The following is a 20896-nucleotide window of genomic DNA, read 5'->3' on the forward strand; positions in this document are numbered from 1 at the left end:
ATCCTGATACATCTGCAAATTCTACCAATTACTATTTTCAACAAGGGACTTTCTTCTGTGGGCAGGCGAGTAAAGAGACCAAGGTTGCCTCTGCATTTGGGATTGGGGACATATATGCTCTGATCCCCTTATCTCTGACTGTTCTGAGACTATGAAATAGCTCTATTTTTTGAGGTTGGCCACTTTGGTCTGATTCACCACATAACTTTTAAATCTACTTTGAATTTCTTGCAATACATATATTGCATCATGAGAAACAGGGTTTTAAAGCATAAAGGTCAAGAATTGAATTTATTCCACTATCTTTTGAGATACGACGTCTGAATTTAATAAAAATGCAAATGTCCAATAGTAAGGCAAGGGCCTTAGTTATTAAAAAGAAATAGGGATAATTAAAATTGTGGTTTATTTTTTTCTTAATATTATCCAGACCAAGAAAAATAAGAAGAGAGAGACAAAAACAGTTATGAAGAACCTTAATATTCCTCTAAATATTTTTTTCTTTAAAGCATCAAAATGTTTCTCTTAAGCAGAATACTGATGTGTCAGTTTTAATCAAACACTGACTACAATTGAAGCAATTGTGATTTTGATAAGAATGATAGCATATGGAAGAAAAGACAGACATCATTGAACAGGAAGACTGTGACTATTCTTTGGGTGTGCAATGAAGGTAAATTCTAGTGCTGGTAGTACTGGTGGTGGCAATGTGACTAAAAATTAAAGAATAAACTTAAGAGACTCTTGCAATTTATACTTACATAACTGGATATGACTGGTGAGGGGAAGAGGAACAGGACTTTCAAATCTGTATTGTGATCTTTCTGCCATCATTTTAGTTCTATGTTCCCCGCAAAAATGTCCAGTGATTCCATGGAAACCATTCTAGCTGCAGAGCAGGAATTGACACAGCCTCAGGCTGAGACAAGGTTTGAAACAGAATCTGACAGTCACGAGAAAAAAGACTCGACATAGGAAACCATGCCACAAGACCAACTGGCAGTATTAGCTGAATTGAGGAAGAACCAGTAAGTGAACCAAAAGTCCCTTTTTCAGATTGAAAAGAAGTCAAGAAGGTTTTGTCCAAACTGAGTCTCCAGCAGGTTACCAAGGTTACTAGAGTCACTATCCAGAAATCTAAGAACATCCTCTTTGTCATTACAAAAACAGGTATCTATAAGAGCCCATCTTCAGATACCTAAATCCTTTTGCTGCAGGCAAAGATGGAGAATTCATCTCAGCAAGCAGATTTAGCAGCAGCTAAGAATTCAAAGTTCAAGGTGTAGCTCTTTCCCACATTCAGAAAAACACTTCTACTCCAGTTGTAAAAGAAGAGATTGAGGAGAGAGAGGTCAATGAAACAAGTGTGAAAAGTAAGGGCACAGAATTAGTGGTTTCAGAGGCAAATGTGTAGAGAGCAAAGTCAGTCTGAGTCTCCAAGAACAAGAGTAAATGCAGTGGTAGAATCAACATTGTAACCATCTGACAGCAGAGACATTGATTGATTGATTTACTTACTGGTGTCTCCAGCTTGGCTCTTTTCTATACCTGTTTTTTGTAGTAAAAGAGGATATTCTTAGATTTCTGGATAGTGAATTTAGTAAACTTAAAACTAAATTGCAACTGGGAATTGCAGCTTGATTTGTACTGTCTATCCTTACTAAAGTTAAGGCTTCATGCGGGATGAAAAAAAAAATCTCTGCATTTTGGGCTATCAATCTAGGCACTGGAAAGATTATTAACACATCCAGGCAGAAATTGCACAGAATACCTTATATTTATATACTTGTATGTGGAATAGTTAATCCCTGCTTTTGACAGCAGACAAAACAATCTAAACCATGAAACCAATGAAAATGAACAGATTTTATTGTTTTAACACTGATATTTTTTATTGTAACTTTTGTTACCAACATCAGTCATCAACAACAAATAGTGATAAATTGGCTTTAGTTAACAGAAAATGTATTGGCAGAATATATGAAGCCAATGTAACATACAACTTTATCCTTCCTTACCAAATGCCTCCTGGTGCTTTTGGATTGAAATAAGTTGCTTTTTACAGTGATTTCCTTTAACTGTTCTCGCAAAGTTTTCTGAAGTTTAAGGGATGTTCTTAGTCATACACTTACTCACACCAACAGTATAAAAATCTTAAGTACACTTAATAAATTATCAATTTTATATATGTTAGGTGAGAGAGAATGAAGCAATAGAATAGAGGAAACAAAATAGAATGCATTACATACCAAATAAGGAGAGAGCTATGCATGTTTGTAGCTCAGTTTTTCTGCACAAAACAGAGCTTCAACACAATAAAAGGTTTAGAGAAGTCAGGGAAGTCAGGGTTTGGTGGCGTTTTAGAGAGGTGTGTTGGTTAAAGTCAATTGTTCAAATGTGGTTATTCAAGGGACACTGTTAATTAACTGGCGGAACATTCAATGCAGCGAGGTTTCCATTGATTGACTCTCTTGTGAACGTTATCAGCTAACCCTGAAAAGGTTTAGAAGTGTGTTATTGGTTCAAAGGTCCCATTGATTAAACTGAGTGAGGTTGACACCAATAAATTTAATTAGATTAAAAAAGAACTTGATTGTTACTTCTTACTGAGGTTACAAAATAATCTCTTTCTGGGACAGTAGAGAATTTAAAAAGGTTTAATGTAAAACATCCATATCCATGTCTACATTACAAAATATAGAACAATATTGGAAGCCTATACAAGCCTTCTTTATGATCCTTGAAAATCAGTAGCATTTCCCATTCCTTCCATTCTGAAGTAATCACTATCATGTCTTTCAAGTTTATATAGTTAAATTACAGTAATGCCAATAGTGTTTGAATTTTATAAGTCAAAGCACAAATATATAAGAACTATTTAAATATGAGAATAATTCATGATGAATTTTATGTATCAATAGCTTGCTAATTTTCAATGCTGTAGAGCATTCCATTTAATTAATGAATGCCTCAAAGCATATTTATGTATTACTTTTATGTTTTGGGTTAGTATGAATAAAAATTATCTGAATTTTTTGGTTCATATTTTCCTATCAAGATGATTATTTATGAGAGTTCCCATTGCTTTTCATCCCAACCCACATATGGTATTATAGTGATATCTCATCCTTTTAATTCGCATTCACTTAATATACAATGAATTTGAGAATTATTTTAATGTTGACTGTAGACTTTATATATAAAATTGGACTCATGCACATTTTTCTATTAGATTGTATTTCATTTTTATTATTTTGGAGTTATTTTATATTATGGAAAGGCTTTCTTTTACCACTGATTGTAAATATTCCTTGTCAAAATCAAGTTTCCATATAGGTATGGAAAATTTGTGTACTGGGACTATTTTGGTATATTCTTTGTGTATATCACAGTATCTTAATTACTGTGTTTTTATAACATCAGGAAATTTACTGTGTTTTTTCTTTTCACTTCAATGAGATTGGTTATGGTGTTTTGAATTTCCACATAACATTAAAATTACCTGTTGAAATTCCACTAAAATTTACTTTTATAAATAATTATGTAAAATATAATTATATAAAGTTTAATTTACTTGGACAAGTCATGAAGATTGTCTTAGGAAGAAATTCAAAAGCAAAGTTTTCCAGTCGGTCTACAGAGTAAATCCATTTATTTAAATAGATTTTCTTAATTTATGGTAATTTTTTTTGTTTGATGCTACATCTCTTTTTATACCTCCACATTTGATTTTATATTAATATGCATTTGCTTTGCTTAAATTTAATTTTGCCTTTTAAAAATTGCTATGCAGGTTTATATACATCAACTTTTTATCCATCTACATGTACCAGTTTCAATGACTATTTTAAGTGATTAATTTGCTGGTTCTTTCTGATTCCTTGTGAGCCTAAGTCTACTTTTGGCATTTAGTAATAATTTATTTCTGTGTATTCAATCTTTATACCATCAGTAGATAGCTATTAAGTAATGTATTAGCTTCTTTTATTTATTTGCTTGCTGAATAGCATCTTGAAGAAAATATTGATGAAAATGTGCTAACATTGACTGTGGTGACATCTGCAAATATCTGTGGCTAAAACCTGAATTTCTGGGACTATGTCATGTGTGCAGGGTAAGAATATCTATGATAGTATCAGGAAGTTATCTGTATATTTAATATTCATATGAATTCTTATTCCATTGTCAACAAATCAACAATCCCAACACTGGAATTTTGGAATCCCTGGCTAAAATATTTATTGTGATTTACATCTGAATGACTACTGAATTATTAGACAACATGGTAGGAAGAAAAAGTTTCTAAGGTGTGTTCTAAGGAAACTCTTACAGTATGCAAACATATAGCCTGTCTCTGGAAATATGGGGAAAACTCAGTGGAATACATATATTCCAAGAATTTCTGGTGGACATAGAATTAAGTGGTGGATGGTTAAAGAAATATTAAAGATGAATTTTTTTCTGAGCTTTTGGTAACCTCATTATGTATGTAGACAGTACCACAAGTTTGGTGACAGGTCAAAGAAAATCTGAGAGTTTACTGTGGATCTTCATAACACTACATACCAATGCTTGGAATCCTCAAAAATTAGAGCTAGACCACCCCATTAAATTTCCTACAATGGGTCCAACCTTGTGCACATGAGATCTTCCTTTCCCATGCACTAAATTATTTATACAAAAAAAGATAGAAAAATTATTTCAAACATAAAATTCTCTACAAAATCCACAGAGAAGAAATATGTTTCATACTTCTGTCCATACTGGATATTCAAATATTATGTTTAATAAAGCTAAAGGATGTAACAAAGTATTAACTTAACAAAACAAAACAAAACAAAACAAAACAAAAAACAGGTAAATTCCCCAAGAATATCTGAGGCACATGGTTGTGTGTGTGTGTGTGTTTGTGTGTATGTGTGTCCTTGTCCACACAACCACACCTATGACCTGTCCAAAATAAATTTAATAATATTAGATTTGCTTTTTAGTCAGTGGAGAGAAGAAGTATTATGGATATACATCTTTTTTTTTTATTGTATACAAATGGGGATACATGTTGTTTCTCTATTTGTACATGGAGTCAAGGCATACCATTTGTGTAATCATACGTTTACATAGGGCAATGATGTTTGATTCATTATTTTTTTTCCTTTTCCCCCACCCCTCCCACCCCTCTTTTCCCTCTATATAGTCCTTCTTCCTTCATTCTTGAATATATTAATCACTTATGCTGCCAAACACATGTACACAAACTAAAGTCATAAAGATTCCCTCTGGCTTGCATGTCTTTCCATACTCTTTTAGAAAACCTTGTTGAGGTAAATGCTGACACAGCTGTGATAAATCATTTAGCTACATTGCTAAGAGGAACAGACAGGGATATAAATAGCCTTCACAAATACAGTGTAGCCTCAGGGCATTTTTATCCAATATATACCATTTAAGTAGATATTTTTAAAACAAAATTTTGATTTTTCACTCAAAATCATATTTTCATGTTTTCTCCATTAAAGTATTCTGTGTAAACAGAAGGAGTAGTCTTTCACATTACTGGGAACATTTTGCCCAGGATGCTGCTCTAAGCTAATATCTAGTTATTGTAGTGGCCTCTTGTCAAAGCTTTAATAATTTATAATGAGGCAAAAAATGTCCAGGCACCATACATAGACTTTACTAATAACTTTAAAGGTTTAAAATCGAGAAATTGAGCCAATTATTGTAATATAGAATGAAAGTAATATATATTTGGTGCCAAGCAATTCATAGTGTTTTATTTATACCCTTATATTACACACCATAACTCTTGGTGATAAATAATTACACTATAGCCAGAAGCAGTACACACAGGATTCAGTTATTATTGGGATGGTGGAAGGGGGTCTGCCATTGAGCAAGCCGAAAGGCTGTATTATTTTTATAAACTTATGACTTATATTTATAATATTCCCTTTTGGAACACTGAAAATTGGTAACACTTTGAAAATAAAACCCGAGGTTACAGCTGACAAATACAAGATTTTTCTTAGTGAAAATGTATGCTCCAGATAACTGAAGTTCTTACAAGGGGTCAGGAAATGTATTTTCGATAGTTAACACAAACTAAGTGTTACATGACTGAAATATGAAGAATTGATGTACTGTATAAGACAAAATATTGAAAGCATGTTCAAAATTACTTTGCACATACACGTAGACATAGAAAGAATCCAGAGATAAGTGAAAAATATTAAGAGAAAACAAAACAAAGAAGGAAAAGAAGGAGGAGGAGAGGAGGGGGCAGGAAGGAGGAGGAAGCAGCACACTACCTGCCCACTGTATACCAGGGACTGCAGTTCACCCGTATGTAGGAAAGTTGAGGAACAGAGCTGGATTATAAGGTCCAGATCCCATGATTGGGGTCTTACTGCCCGATTCTGTTCACAATTGAAAAGACTATGCCTGTGAAGTGAGCACTGAGCACAGCTCTGCCCTCCCAACAAAGCCCAACCGGTCTAGAGTTTGGTATTATGGGTCAATACCATGTGATCTACACATAATAGGAATCATACCTGAAAGAACAACAAGTAGAGTACTTGCTTAAGGAAGCTCAAGTCAAATCAAAATGCAGGGAAATTTGCAAGATCAAGTAAAATGTACCCTATTCTATGGAAGATGATTTTAAAATCAAGTATTACAAAGCACTAGAAGAGAGTCAACGTATTGGAGAAAAATAAAACACTCAGTAAACCAAGAAAAAAACTTTGGAGTAAGTAAAGATAAAGCAACATAAAAAGACTGTAGCACTAACAATTGTATGATCTACAAATAAAATAGTGGATTACAATATTTGCATCCCACCCAAATTCATGTTGAAACTAAATAATTTCAATGCAACAGTGTCAGGAGGTGAGGCCTTTAGGAGGTCCAACTTCATGTGTGGACCAATGACCTATTAAAGGGTTTCAGGGACTAGTTCACCATCTTGTCTCTTGCCATGTTAGTATATAGAATTTGTCCCCACCAAAGGATGCAGCAATAAGGTGCCACCTTGAAGCAGCCTTCATCAAACACCAAATTGGCTGGTAACTTGAGCTTGAATTTTCCAACCTCCAAAATTGTGAGAAGTAATTTTCTATTCTTTATAAATTACCCAGTCTTTGACATTATGTCTAATGCCAGAAATAGACTAAAACCACAATCATGAAATAAGTGTTTTAAAAATAAGTCCACAAATCTACATTAATAACTAATTTAAAATAGTAGAGATAAAAATTACACTTATTTGAAAAGGGACAACAACTTAAGACCCTCAGTAACTTACCAAAACACTGTTTCAAAGTAAAACTTAAAAACAACTGGGGAACACAGCTTAGTGGTAAGGTGCGTCTGGGTTTAATTGTGAGTACCAGCAAAAAAGTAGGAAATTATTCTTATTTATTCTATTCTTTTTCATACATGATTTTTAAGCTTCAATAATTTCCATTTTGTTCAAAGACAATAATTCTCATAAGTTCATCATGGTTTAAAGTGAGATTGACCCCACTACTATACATAAAATCGAAATCATAGCAGAATTTGTTTTTGATTGGCAAAAAATAAACACTGTACCATCAAAAAAAAAAAATGCATTGGTTTAAGAAAAGGAAAAAAAAAACAATTGTTAGTTAAAAGTTCTGCTTGTCTAACTTGGAAGCCTGCTGCATTCATGAAATTTATAGATCCTGATTTCTTCTTTCTCATTGCTCCACCTACTTTCTGGCATTAAAATAATCTTAACTGTCAAAGCAGTAAACCAAGAATGAATAATAGAGTTCAGGCAAACCAGCAATCCAGTTAACACAACAAAACAGAAAGGGGAATGTACAGGTTGTTCAACTAACTTGGAAGTAAGTTAGGATGATATTGAACCCACCACTTCTGCTCACACAGAATATTTGGAGACATGAAATTGGAAAGTGTAAGAGGGGCTGAAAAATTTCCTAGTGAGTGACCCATGAAACACTGAGTCCAGGAAAAGAGTGGGATGTGTCCAAATGGGACAATAACCACTATTGCCTTGGATAACCTTGGGATTAAAGTCTGTATAAAAAATTTTTTTTGACTTTCTGAAACTGTAGTGAGATGTACTTACAGAAGATTATCTAATCACATTTCCAAAGAACTACTCTTCTTTGCAGTGAGGAACAACTTTGTCCTCTAAATCTCTTGTTTGGATTCTATTTTTTCTAATATTAACAAGGTAATGGGCAGATAGTTTCTTCAAATTCAATCCTCGTTGCAAAAAATAAGGAAACAAACAATAGCAACAACAAACACAAGCTCATCTCTTTCTTACTGTTTACTTCTCATTCTTTTATTCTGGCTTTGAATAATATAATGCTATTAAATTGATATTCCAGGATTTCTTAGATTATTTATTTATAAATTAATTTATTGGTACCATGAATTGAACCCAGGAGTGCTTAATTACTGAGCCCCATTCCCAACCATTTTTAAAATATTTTACTTAGAGACAGGGTCTCGCTAAGTTACTTAGGGCCTCACTAAGTTGCTTATTCTGGCTTTGAACTTGTAACCCTCCTCCTCAGCTTCCTGATCCACTGGGATTACAGGCGTGTGCCACCACACCTGACTTGGAATTTATTTTATTTTTTGATTGACACATAATATTTTTACCAATTTATAAAGCACAATGAGGAGTTCTAATTCATGTACACATTGGGTAGTGAATGACTCAGGGTCATGGCATATTCATCATCTTAAATTTCATCATTTCTTTTGGTGAATGCATTCACATTACTGTCTTCGAACTATTGTGAGACATATGAAGTATTATTATAAATTATATATCCTGTAATTTGCTATAGAATAACAGGATTTATTCACCCTGTCAAACTGTAACATTTTCCTGTTCACCAACTTCTTTATCCTCTCTCCCCACTATTCTCCTTAGTTTCTCGTAACCACCACTCTACTCCCAACTTCTAGGAGTCAACATTTTTTGGCAGCGTATATGAATATGATCATGTTGTTTCTTTCTGTGCCTGACTTATTTCAGTTAACATGATGTCTTTCCAAGTGCATCTATATCATCTCAAATGACAACTTTCATGCTATTTATACCATCACAGGGTACATACCCAAATGAAATGAAATCAGTGTCAAAACAATACATGCATTTTCATGTTTTTGGAACAATATTCACAATAGCCAGAATATGCAACACATTTAAATGTCCATCAACAGACAAATGGATAAATAAATGTGTGTATGGTTACATGTACACATTACGTACACACTATACATATATGTGTATGTAAACCTATACTACATATATTGTCTTAACAGAATTTTATTGCATCATGAAAAGGATGTTTTGGAATTTCTAGTTTAGAAAGTGAAGTAGCAGCTTTGACTTTTTATCTCCTGAACCTGATTAAATACTCAAGATTTCTTATGAGCAAAAAGGAGACCACTACAAAGAGTGGTATGTTTCCAGTCTTGTGAGTAAAGTCTTTTGGGTGTTTCAGTCCTTGTCAACATCTGACTGGAATTGCTTGACAGGTTTCAAGTAAGGTTAACAGAATAACCTTCTAGGTATGGCACATCAAGCCTAGATAGAATCCAGAAAATTAATTGTTGTTTTAAGCAACTAAGTTTTGAAAGTTTCTTTTGAAAAACCATATAGCAATATATACATAAAATAATACATAGACATTTGAATGAAAGAAAAATAAGGAACAAATAGATGGTTTTCTACTCAGCTTACATTCTGAAGGAATTTGATTTTGAAAATCATGGTCACAGCACATTAGTGCCAAATTTGCAGTGTTTTGTCCCAGCAAATAAAGTTGCTTTGATTTGCTATTTCATTGACACAGATGTCTCATCACAAAGGAGTGAAATACTAGTCTCTTTCTGTATGATTCTGCTGAGATAATTGTTATATTCATGTCAGGGTCAGCTCATTACTGTTAAAATAAAGATTAAATACAAGAATTTAGAACACCAACTTAGAGATAAAGAGTCACTGATTTATAAAGACAGAGTAGCAGAGTAAATTCTTAAATTTTTGTACAAAACTCTTATGTACCTGAGCTGTATGCCTAGTTTATTAATAGGGAAGATTTACAAGAAGATAATGATCATAGAACAACTTAGAGATTTAGCTTTGACCCCGCAAACAATGATAATAACAGTGATTCTCCATGTGATTGCAGAAGCACAGCAAACCAGGAGAAATGAATCTATATACAAAATAAATGAGTATTCTAATGAGGACAAATTGTTGTCTATCCATGCAGAAAGCTATCCAATATAATCGGCTATTAACCAGAAACCTATCTGGCTCCTCTTAGGAAAGGTTATACTAGAGATTCATCATTAGTCTTATTATTACAGGTTAGATAGCAACTCTTAACTATTCATTTTTAATCTAGACCTTTGACTTGTTGCTTCTTCCAAGTTGATTAACAAATGTTCCGGTACAGATTATATATACTAAATTATAGTCAATTTCTACATCAGATTTAGAAAATATCTGCTTTGTGAAATCTCTCATTCACACAAAATTTTCAATGTTTATTCACATTTCTGAGTAGCTTTTGTCTGATGTTTACATTTATGACAAGACTTTTGGAAATGTTCATATTGATAATAATTTTATTTAAAACAAAAATATACTGCTTTTTTCAAGACTTGCAAAAATAATCTGATTTTACAAATCAAGTTATGAAATCTCTTGGAATTTAGCTCTATGATGAGGATTTTATCTTAAACATTAATTATATATTACTTTTTTTAATACAATTAAAACAGAATTCAAAATATAAAGATTCAAACAAAAAACCAATCACATTAAAATATGAAAATATATTTGAAACTGAAGTTAGTTAAAATTTATAGATTTGATTTTAATTGCAATTCCATACTTAAAAAATTGATTATTGTTTTAATATAAAATATTACATTATTTTATAAAAGCCAATTACAATTCTTATTTTTTGTAGTTTGATATTTTTCATTTAATATAGAATTTTAAAATTCATCCATGATATTGTTTCTGTAAATACCTGATTCTTTTGTTTCTTCTGTACTCTTTAATGGTATATTTATATAAAAATATGCCCATTTTTGCACCATCTGATAGGCATTTATTTTCAAATTTTAGGTATTGTATAAGCAAGACCTCTGTGAACATTATTGTGGTATTCTTTTTCTGAACTTACTGCCCAATTTTTTGGTAAAATACCTAACAGTAGAATTGCTGGGTTTTATGGTAAGGGTAGGTTTAACTTTGAAACAAACCTACTCACAAAGTATGATAATCTCTGCCTCTGATCTAAATTATTTAATCCAATAATTTCTAATGTAATTGATAGTAAGATTACTTTGTATTTTTTTCACTTTCAATTATTCTAAATATATTACACCCCACATTTTTTCTTCTGTGTCTGTGCTTCTTGTTATTATATGTATTAGGGCATTTAAATGAGTTTTATTTTTAGACCAGATTTGGATTTACACACACACAAAAATAGAAATATAAAATTAATATAGTTTCCATATCAAATAATTTTAAATAACTTAAAATATTTTTCTCGTAATTATTTATAGTTGGTGGAATATTTGTCTAGGATTACAAGATATGTTCTTAAATTTTACATTCATTTTACAGTTCTTATACTGCTGTCTGTTAAATATAGAAAACTTGCAGACAAATAAGTTAATATCCTCATGCTTTATAAAATAGTCAACAAAGACATTTGTACAAATGCATACACATATATGTGGAAATACACATATGTATTTTAAAGTCCACAATAGAAGCGTGCATGATAGTTAATGCAATAAAAAGAACATAGAAGGAAAATATTTCAACTTTGCAAGATTTTCATATGTAAAATTTTGGATTCCGGACTGATTATCTTTTTCTTTAAAACTGACATTATTATTATTGTTGTTGTTATTATTGTTACTGTAGTGGTGGGGATTGAATTCAAGGCCTTATGCATATTAGGCAAGTGCTCTACTACTGAACTACGTCCCCAGTCCTACCCTTCTTATTTTTTGATTAGAATTTAATCCTTAATCAAATTGTTGCCTGACTCTGTATGATATGCTATTGTCTTAATGCTTTCAAGATTTTCTCTTTGGAAACTTTAATGATGTTGATTTTTTATGTGTGTGTATATATGCATATGTGTGTGTGTGTATGTGTGTCTGCTTACTGATCTTTGAATGTTAACCTTTGTCAATTTCTGTTTCTCATTAAATTTTGGGATCTTTTTGACTGTATTTATATGAAATACTTTTTCTTCCTATTCTCTTTTTCTTCTTGTACTCCAACTATATAAATGTCATACCAGTAAATACTATCTACCAGTTCCAGATGTTATAGTCAATTATCATTTCAGTTATTTATTTTTCATGTTTTGATGTTTTATTGATTTGTTTACACATTTTTCTTGTATTGCAAATTTATTTCTATAATTATTTGATTTTTTAAAAAATATTTTTATTATCAACTGAAATTTCCTGTGTTTTTGCATTGATACTATATTCTACTTGTATTTTATCAAAGGCAGTTTTAATAACTAGCTTTAAAATCTTATCTAACTATTCTAATATCTGGAACATTAATTTTTTTCACCTGATAAGCTACATTTTATTCACAGTTTCTACTGCAGCAGTCTAGATTGTATTCTAGATACTATCAATGTTAAGCTATGAAGATTCTGGAATCTGTATTTTTTGTCAAATAAATATATTTATAGGCAGTTACTTTGGGTGGAGTTTGACTGTATGTCCTGTTTCTTGTGTAATACTTTTTATCTCAATTGAGATCTTTTGATTTGTCTGAATTGCTTTGGGATCTTTTCTATAAATGAACATTTAAGGCATCAATCAGAGTTGTGGGGAATATATATTTATATGATATATATGCATAGACTTTGAGAACTCCTCTCTGATTCTTTCCCTACTAGGTTTTCCTTAGCATAATTAATTTTCTTCCTGTCTCCAACAGTCTGGATCTACTGTACAGAAAGTCCAAGTGCTTTCCCAAGAGATACTCTGTCCTTAATATGCTGATTCATTCTCAATTTTACAAAAATAAACACACTTTAGATACTTTGTAACCTGAACTTCCCTTGTGAATGTATTGTTTCTTTCATTGTAGCTATTTTTGTTTCATATCCATATGCTATTATTATTATTTTATTTATTTATTTATTTATTTATTTATTTATTTATTTGGTACTGGGGCTTGAACCCAGGGGCACCCCACCACTGAGCCACATCACCAGTCCTATTTGTATTTTAATTGAGAGACAGGGTCTCACTGAGTTGCTTAGCCCCTTGTTCTTGCTGAGGCTGGCTTCGAACCTGCAATCTTCCTGCCTTAGCCTCTGGAGCCTCTAAGACTACAGGTGTGGACTATTGCGCCTGGCATTATTATTATTATTATTATTATTATTATTTTACAAAACCGTAGAAATCTATCTAATGATAAACTGAAGAAAAGATCCCTACGGTATTTCTTTGATCATTTTTGTATTCTCACTACATTCCTCCCAGTTTATCCAAATCCCTTTAAATGTACACATTACAATTAAACATGACAACCTTTCGAGAAACTAATTACTCATAAAAAAGCAAACCAATTTATATATTTATTGCTATATTATGTCTTTTCATGTGATTGTGAGTGTATCCCATAGCTTGTGTGTAAAAGAAAATAAATCAACTAATAGGCATTGATCACTTAAAGAAGTTTTTCCCTGTGTATTTTTCTCTCATGGGAGATCAATTTTTTAAAAATTTAGTTAGTAATCTCTTACTATTTTTTCCCTTTTTGGTTTCATTTGAGATATAGATTTAATGCTAATGTTCTTGATTTGTAAAAATAGTAAGAACTGTTGAAAAATTATATGTGTTTTGTTGTTGTTTGGATAAGGTAAAACACCGGAGATTTTTTATGAAAATGAATGTAACATTTTAGCTTCCAATTGTTACATCCAAATTTTTCTATTTTACTGTAACCTAGAAAAATCCAATTTTTAGAAGTAGGGCCATACAAGATATACTTTCTATCATTTCAAAATTATATCTTATTCAAATTAATTCTAATCAAGTTATTTAATTCTAATTATTTTCATACTTGATTTATTTTACAATGACAAGAATTACAAATTATGATAATCAAATCTATGTTGAAAATAAATTAAATGTCAGGAAAATCATCAATAATGATAATAACATAATTGTAAAGCACATCAATTGTGCAATAGTTTCTACAGTAATTGCAACAGTGAGTACAAAAGATGAAGAGTACATATGACAATTTTGAATTAATTAAATATTTTAACATTTATCATATTTATTTTTAAAGTCTTTGTTGGCATTCTAATAAAGTCAGAATTGTAACAAAAATAATTTTAACTGTATTTGTTCAATATTTTCAATATAAATGAAATATAGAACAATTTTTTGTCATTTAACTGCACATTAGTATTACATTTCATCATTTTCTTACCTAGGAACTATTTTAAGGCATATTAAAACAATATAGATGGGCACACAAATATAACCCAGTTCACTGCTATTTCAGAATATTCTTGGTGTCAATAGGATGGTGAAATACATGTTTTCTACCCCTAAGAAAGGTAATTTCTTGTAAATAAATTTATGCAAAGAAAAAAAGTTGTACATTAATCATATTAGGAGCAATTAGCAAGCTTGTTTTAGTCCTCCAGAACCTGTGAGTGACAATATACTCATCAAATCTCCTTACCGAACAAAAGTTGTTCAATATTGTCTCTTGTGGCTATGATGATAAATCTGAAAGACCAACCTCATCTATTTCTGTGGCAGGAATTACCAGATGCGTAATCCAAATAGATTATCTTTCAAATTTAAAGGCAAATAATGATGCAATTATCAGTTCACTGGAGAAGAGAGTAAAATTTGACATTGATTAAGAGAAATATCTCCATTAGGCAAACAGGTTTGATCTTTATTTTTTTTTAATTTCCTATCTATCTGCATCATCTGGCTATCTATCAGCAAGTACTTTATCAAACATGATCAGATAGCAAGACTCATGAAATTATAGATAATTATAAATTCTAATCTCTTAATAGATCACATTACTGACTCAGCTGTGCACAAAGATACCAGTCTCAATGCAGTTTTATAACTAGTTTCTTAATTAAAAATAATATTCATAAGAATCAAGTTGAATTACATTCAATATTGATGTTATTTATAGGAATCAACCCTATAAATATGTAATAGGGAAAATTTTCACTTAATGTTTGATGCAATATTTTATCAGTGTAAAATATCCTTTCGAAATATCCACGGTGTTGAACAAGAGAAGAACCTTCTGCATTTTTGAAGTCCTGTAAATTAAAGAATATTTTGAGAAAGATTTTAAAGAGGGATTGCTTAATAAGCATCAAATACACTCCATTCATTGTCAATGCAGCTCAGTGAGATACCTGTTATCATGTCCAATTTTAGATACGATAAGCAGAAGCAGACAACATTGAGAAACCGTGGAAATTAGAACATGAGCTAGGCTTATCTGACTACAAAATCAGAGCTTTACATTTGAAATTAATGTTTAATTTTGAGCTTTTCTCTTCAGAAAAAAATGTGTTGAAATGTGTTGAGCTTCAAAGAATTTGAAGAGATTCTGACTTTTTTTTTTTTTTCCTTTCAGGTGGTAGAATGTTCAACAAAGAATGAGTTTTTCCATTCTATTTATTCCATCTTTGTATGTGTATGTTTTGTTGTTTTACTGTATTCTTAAACAGTTTCCAAAAATGTAGCAAAGGATGAAAACACCAATTTTCTTGACAATTCATCATGCACATTGATGTCCCTTGCCAAACTGCAAGTAATACTAGTAATATGATATACAATGATATTAGGATGAACATTAGGAAAGAAATGTTAGTCACACTTTGTTGAAGTTGCATATCTTATGGTAGCTAACTACGCTCATTAGGAGAGCCTGTCATTCATATTTTTATCATTCTTGATGTTTTTGCTTCTTGTTTCACTTAACCTTCAAAAAATTTTGGAAATTACATTTATTTTCATTTTTAAATTAATTATATGGTGTAACTTATACATAAAACCATAAATATTATACATGCAGTGACTAATTTTAGTTAACAAGGTCATATCCTTAAATATCTAGCAAAGTTTTAACAATGTAATAACAATTAGGACAAATGTCTTCTATGATTTTATGATTTATCCATTTCTTTTAGAAAGTTTACTGCTATTCTGTTCTGAAAATGATATGCAATTTTTCCTTTAGTGTTCATATATTAACATAAAATTTTATTTCTCTTAGGTCAATTGATTGGGAACTAATTGACAATTTGTTACTAACTTTTTTTTTTAATCTCTTAAATGTGACTTGTATAGATCATGCACATAGATTTGAATCTAAGAATAGTTTCCTGATGCAAGGTTGTGAACACATTCATTTTTGTTCTTGCCAGAAATTTTTCTGGGTTTAGCTTTATTTTTGGTGTCTGCTTCATGTCAATTTTTATAGATTGAAGTATGCATGTCATGTATTATATTTTCAGGAAACTTAAGAAATGCAATATTGTTCAACTAAATTGAGTTTTGGTCACTACATTGCAAGTATGATTAAATAATTTTCTCAACCCTCTGACAGTCATAAGGCATATGAATGCTATACTCTAAAATGCTTAGATTCTGCAAAGAGTTTTTATTTCACTTCATCCCAATGGGACATTTTATTTATCAGTACTTGACTGTCCATCTTAAGAGATAGCTACCTGTGGGGGTTTCAGCCATATCCACTGTTAGAGGACAACAGTGCCAGGGATCGATTAATTACTAACAAATTTATCTAATCAGTAAACACAAGAATCAATAATCTTTTCAAATGGAAGGGGGTGTGGCAGATGGAGCCATACCAGATCTGGTCTCCAACAAGATGGAGGACCCCACCTTTTCCTTTATTTATAGTCCCACAGGAAAAGGGCCCCTGACTTGGAGGGGTTTCTCCTGTGAGGAACAGGATGGGGTGGAGTTATGGAAACCATTTACTTAGAGAATTAGCATATCCTCAGGGGTGAACCATTCTGTAGAGGGCCACTTACTCCTTGGCTATCTGAAAACAGTCTTCCATGACTGTCAGTTCCTGAGAGTCTGATTCTGCTAAACATGGATGGCTCCCCACAGCTACCTATTGTGTATATTATTGGTAAATTTTTGCTTTTGACAATGGAAATTTTATCCACCTTGATTATTTGTGTTTATAAGCAAGAACTGACTTGTTATTCTTGGTGTTAGTTGATATGATTTAGAAAATATGTCAAGACAATATTAAACTTTAACTGATAAATTAGTGTAATAGTATTGTTGGCTGCATTATTAAACCTTGGAAAAACTACTTACCTTTTTATCTTTTCTAAAAATATTAAAGTGCTGAGGTTGTGGCTCAGTGGTAGAGCTCTTGTCTTTATATGTGAGGACTGGGTTTGATTCTCAGCACCACTCATAAATGAGTAAAATAAAGGTTCATCAACAACTAAAAATATTAAAGTATCATTATGGGATATGCATTTACTTTAATAATTATAAAGGATAAGCACACACAGAGCTGGCCACTATATTTTTTGTATGACACTTTCTGTTCTATATGTTTATGCTGAACAAGATATACCTAAGAAAATAAAACTTTCACTGAGCCACAGTCTATTACTATAAGGCAGCAAATCTAATCCTTGGAGTTTTCCTAGTCATCTTCCCAAATCTCCTATTTATTTGTGGTTTCTATTTAAAATATAAGGATCAAAATACGAATAAAATTTTCAAAATGAGAAGATAACTTACAAACCTGCTGTATCTGAAATATATAATTAGTGAATGGTTGTTTCCCATAATGCTTATATTATTGATTTAATTATGTAATTATTGACATTTGATACCATTTCTAAAGAAGGAATGTGTATATGAGTACATGTATAATAACTACTACCATGATTTTATCATTTTTTTTTTCATTTTGAATAACTTCTTGGAATCAGGGGTTCTTTTGGTAGTCAAGAGTTGGTGATTCATTTGAGAACAAGGTAAAACCTACCATAATCCTCCTATTACCTTTAAGATTTTTCCTTCTTGGGCTTCATATTTTAAAAGGTCATTAATCTCCATGCTGGAGCACTATTTAATCATTCTTCAAAATATTCAATTAAAATATTGTATATTTTCAAAGTGTATGGTGTGATGCTTTGATATACATACACATTGTATAGTGATAATGACCATTTAATTCATTGATACATTACTTCCATCTAGTTACCCCTTGTGTTTGTGCTCGTATGAACACAAATATGTGTGCTGTGGGTGCCCTCCCATCAAGTTTCAAGTAAATAATACAGTATTATATACAATATTCACCATACTGTATATCAGATTCCTAGAACTTATTCATTTTATAACTGCTTTCTTTCTGTGGGCAAAATCTATCCAAGTTCATTCAGTCCTTTCTAATTATGTCTATCTTTTAGTTCACATGATTCATATTTAAAATGACTTGACAAGAATACAGAATTTTCATGAAAACATTTGTTTCACTGTTGTTTTGATACCATTGTTGATTGTTATTGTTCTCAAGTAGATGATTTTTCTCTTTCTTCTTCCTAATTTCCAGAATTTGGTAATGGAATATGCTACTAGATACCTCACTTTACCCAAAGTACATCTCTCTTAATATAATCAATAGAAAATTTTGCAACAATAACTTGTAGAAGTCTATTCTGAAAAAAATAATTTTTTCCTTGTTTTGGATAATAAAACATTTATACTTTGTTTTCCAGAAAGGATTCTTAAGAATCAACAACATGGTTATTTTCTCTTTTTTACAATAAATTTGCTCTGATGTTTTTGTGTACTTCCTGATGCATTTGGTTATTTGATCTAATCATTCATTGAATTGAGATTGGACATATTAAAGTCCTTAATATATTTTCAAAATACCAGAGAATAATCATCTTAACTTCTAACCATATTTATCACTCATATCTTCATACAAAAAATTTTAAAAAGTGCATTTATTTGTAACTAGTCTGTTTAATGAGAAGGTTCCTTTGGTGAGGGATATTAGCTTTCCATTAATATAATAAAATATCTGACATAATTAACTTATAAAGAGAAAAGGTTTATTTGGGCTCATAGTTTTAGAGATTCCAGACAATCATCAGTTGATCTAGCTTCTTTGAGCCTATGGTAAGGAACCACCTAATGGCAGGAGCATAGTGGCAGGGAAAATGTGCTTAAATTTTTTGCTTGCCAGTGAGAAAAAGAGATATAGGAAAAGACACTATCACAAAATTCCCTTCAAGGATATGCCCCCAAAGTCATATGGATCTCCCACAAGGCCACACTTCTCAAAGACTTTACCACATTCCAATGGCTTCTTACTTGGGACTAAGCACTCAGCATGTGCACCTTTGGGAAGCATTCAATATTCAAATTATGGCAGAAAGTAACAAGGAATTATCATCTTTTTTTCTTTTCCACTTGAACCCACATTTTTTTCACATTTCTTTCTCACCTACAGTTGATATCTTCAGCAAATTCCATAGTTTTTTCTTTCATTTAAGTATAGCTTGTTCTCAGTTTATCTTATTAATGTGATAATGTGACCAGTTAATCTAAATAAATGCTCATCATATATGCAATTCATAGTACTTCCTCTTTGATTGGCATATGCTTGAACCCAACTAGGAACTCTGCAGTGGAGAAAGAGATCGACTAAACTCAATGTCCCTTTTCTTCCTACTCTTACCTTTTCTTCATTTGTATGTTTTCTCCAGGTTGGCATGAGAGAGATATGAGAAGAATTCAAAGAATCTTAATTACTGTTAATGATAATCTGACTTTGGGGCCATCTGACTTCTTGTTTTGAGTGGTTGCTCCAGGTACCCAGGGACCCATAAGACTGTACTTCCATGCATAAGTGATGAATTTTCTGGTCATATATTGTCACTTTCCCTTTGAATCAAGAATAGACTTTTCCTGAAGGAGGTAGTTCACCATGACAGGTAGCCCTCATAAGTGAGATATTTCCAATCCCATTCTTAAAGTAAGTTCTCTACTATACACTTTACATAAGAAATCCAGTGAACTTTTTCCTGCTATACTCTAGATGTTGAAATTTTTTTTCCCTTGCCTTAGCAATCACAGTTAACTCCATCATTGTCTTATCTACCTTACCAATATTAGGAGAAACAGTTTAAATTGCCATGAGAAGTATGCCACCTTAATATATTGTGATATCTTAGTGACAATTGAGTACTGAAAGTCATGTCTCCTTATCTATTATTGAAATGAATGGACTGTAGAGGGCAGCAGCAGATATTCTCTATCAAACAGGCAACAATAACAACAGATAAATGATTTATTTTATAATTCTCACTTTTTGAATGAAGATAGGTGACTAACCTTGTATCACAGAAATGGTTATGACCATGTCTTGGGTAACAAAATTATAGCATCACACAGGCTTTACTAACATGTGGACAGATATCATGATGTCATGATGTGAAAGGAGACATCTGAACTGAGGTTGTACAAAAATAGTATTTTTGGTAGGAGATCCATAGAAAGAGCACATGTCAGGTCAATCCAATGATATGTTAAACTGGGAATGTAATTAATGTTTTCAAGTTTAATTTACATATATGGTGGTTATCACTGCATTATATATTATTTATACTGTATATAATATATATTATTTGCATTGATCAATACATATACAGAGAAAAAGATTTTATTATATTTTTAGATTTCTAGATATTTAAGTACATCTGTATCTACCATAGCATGCCTGACTTATTGTTAATTGGACTGATCC

The 20896-nt window shown here is 31.6% G+C and overlaps 1 pseudogene; it reads left to right on the forward strand.

The window, feature by feature from the left end:
• The first annotated feature begins 858 nt into the window (after positions 1–858).
• On the forward strand, positions 859–1432 carry LOC124985485 (nascent polypeptide-associated complex subunit alpha-like; annotated as a pseudogene).
• The last annotated feature ends 19464 nt before the right edge of the window (positions 1433–20896 follow it).

Source organism: Sciurus carolinensis, chromosome 5 (genome assembly GCF_902686445.1).
Source record: "Sciurus carolinensis chromosome 5, mSciCar1.2, whole genome shotgun sequence".
NCBI lineage: Eukaryota > Metazoa > Chordata > Mammalia > Rodentia > Sciuridae > Sciurus > Sciurus carolinensis.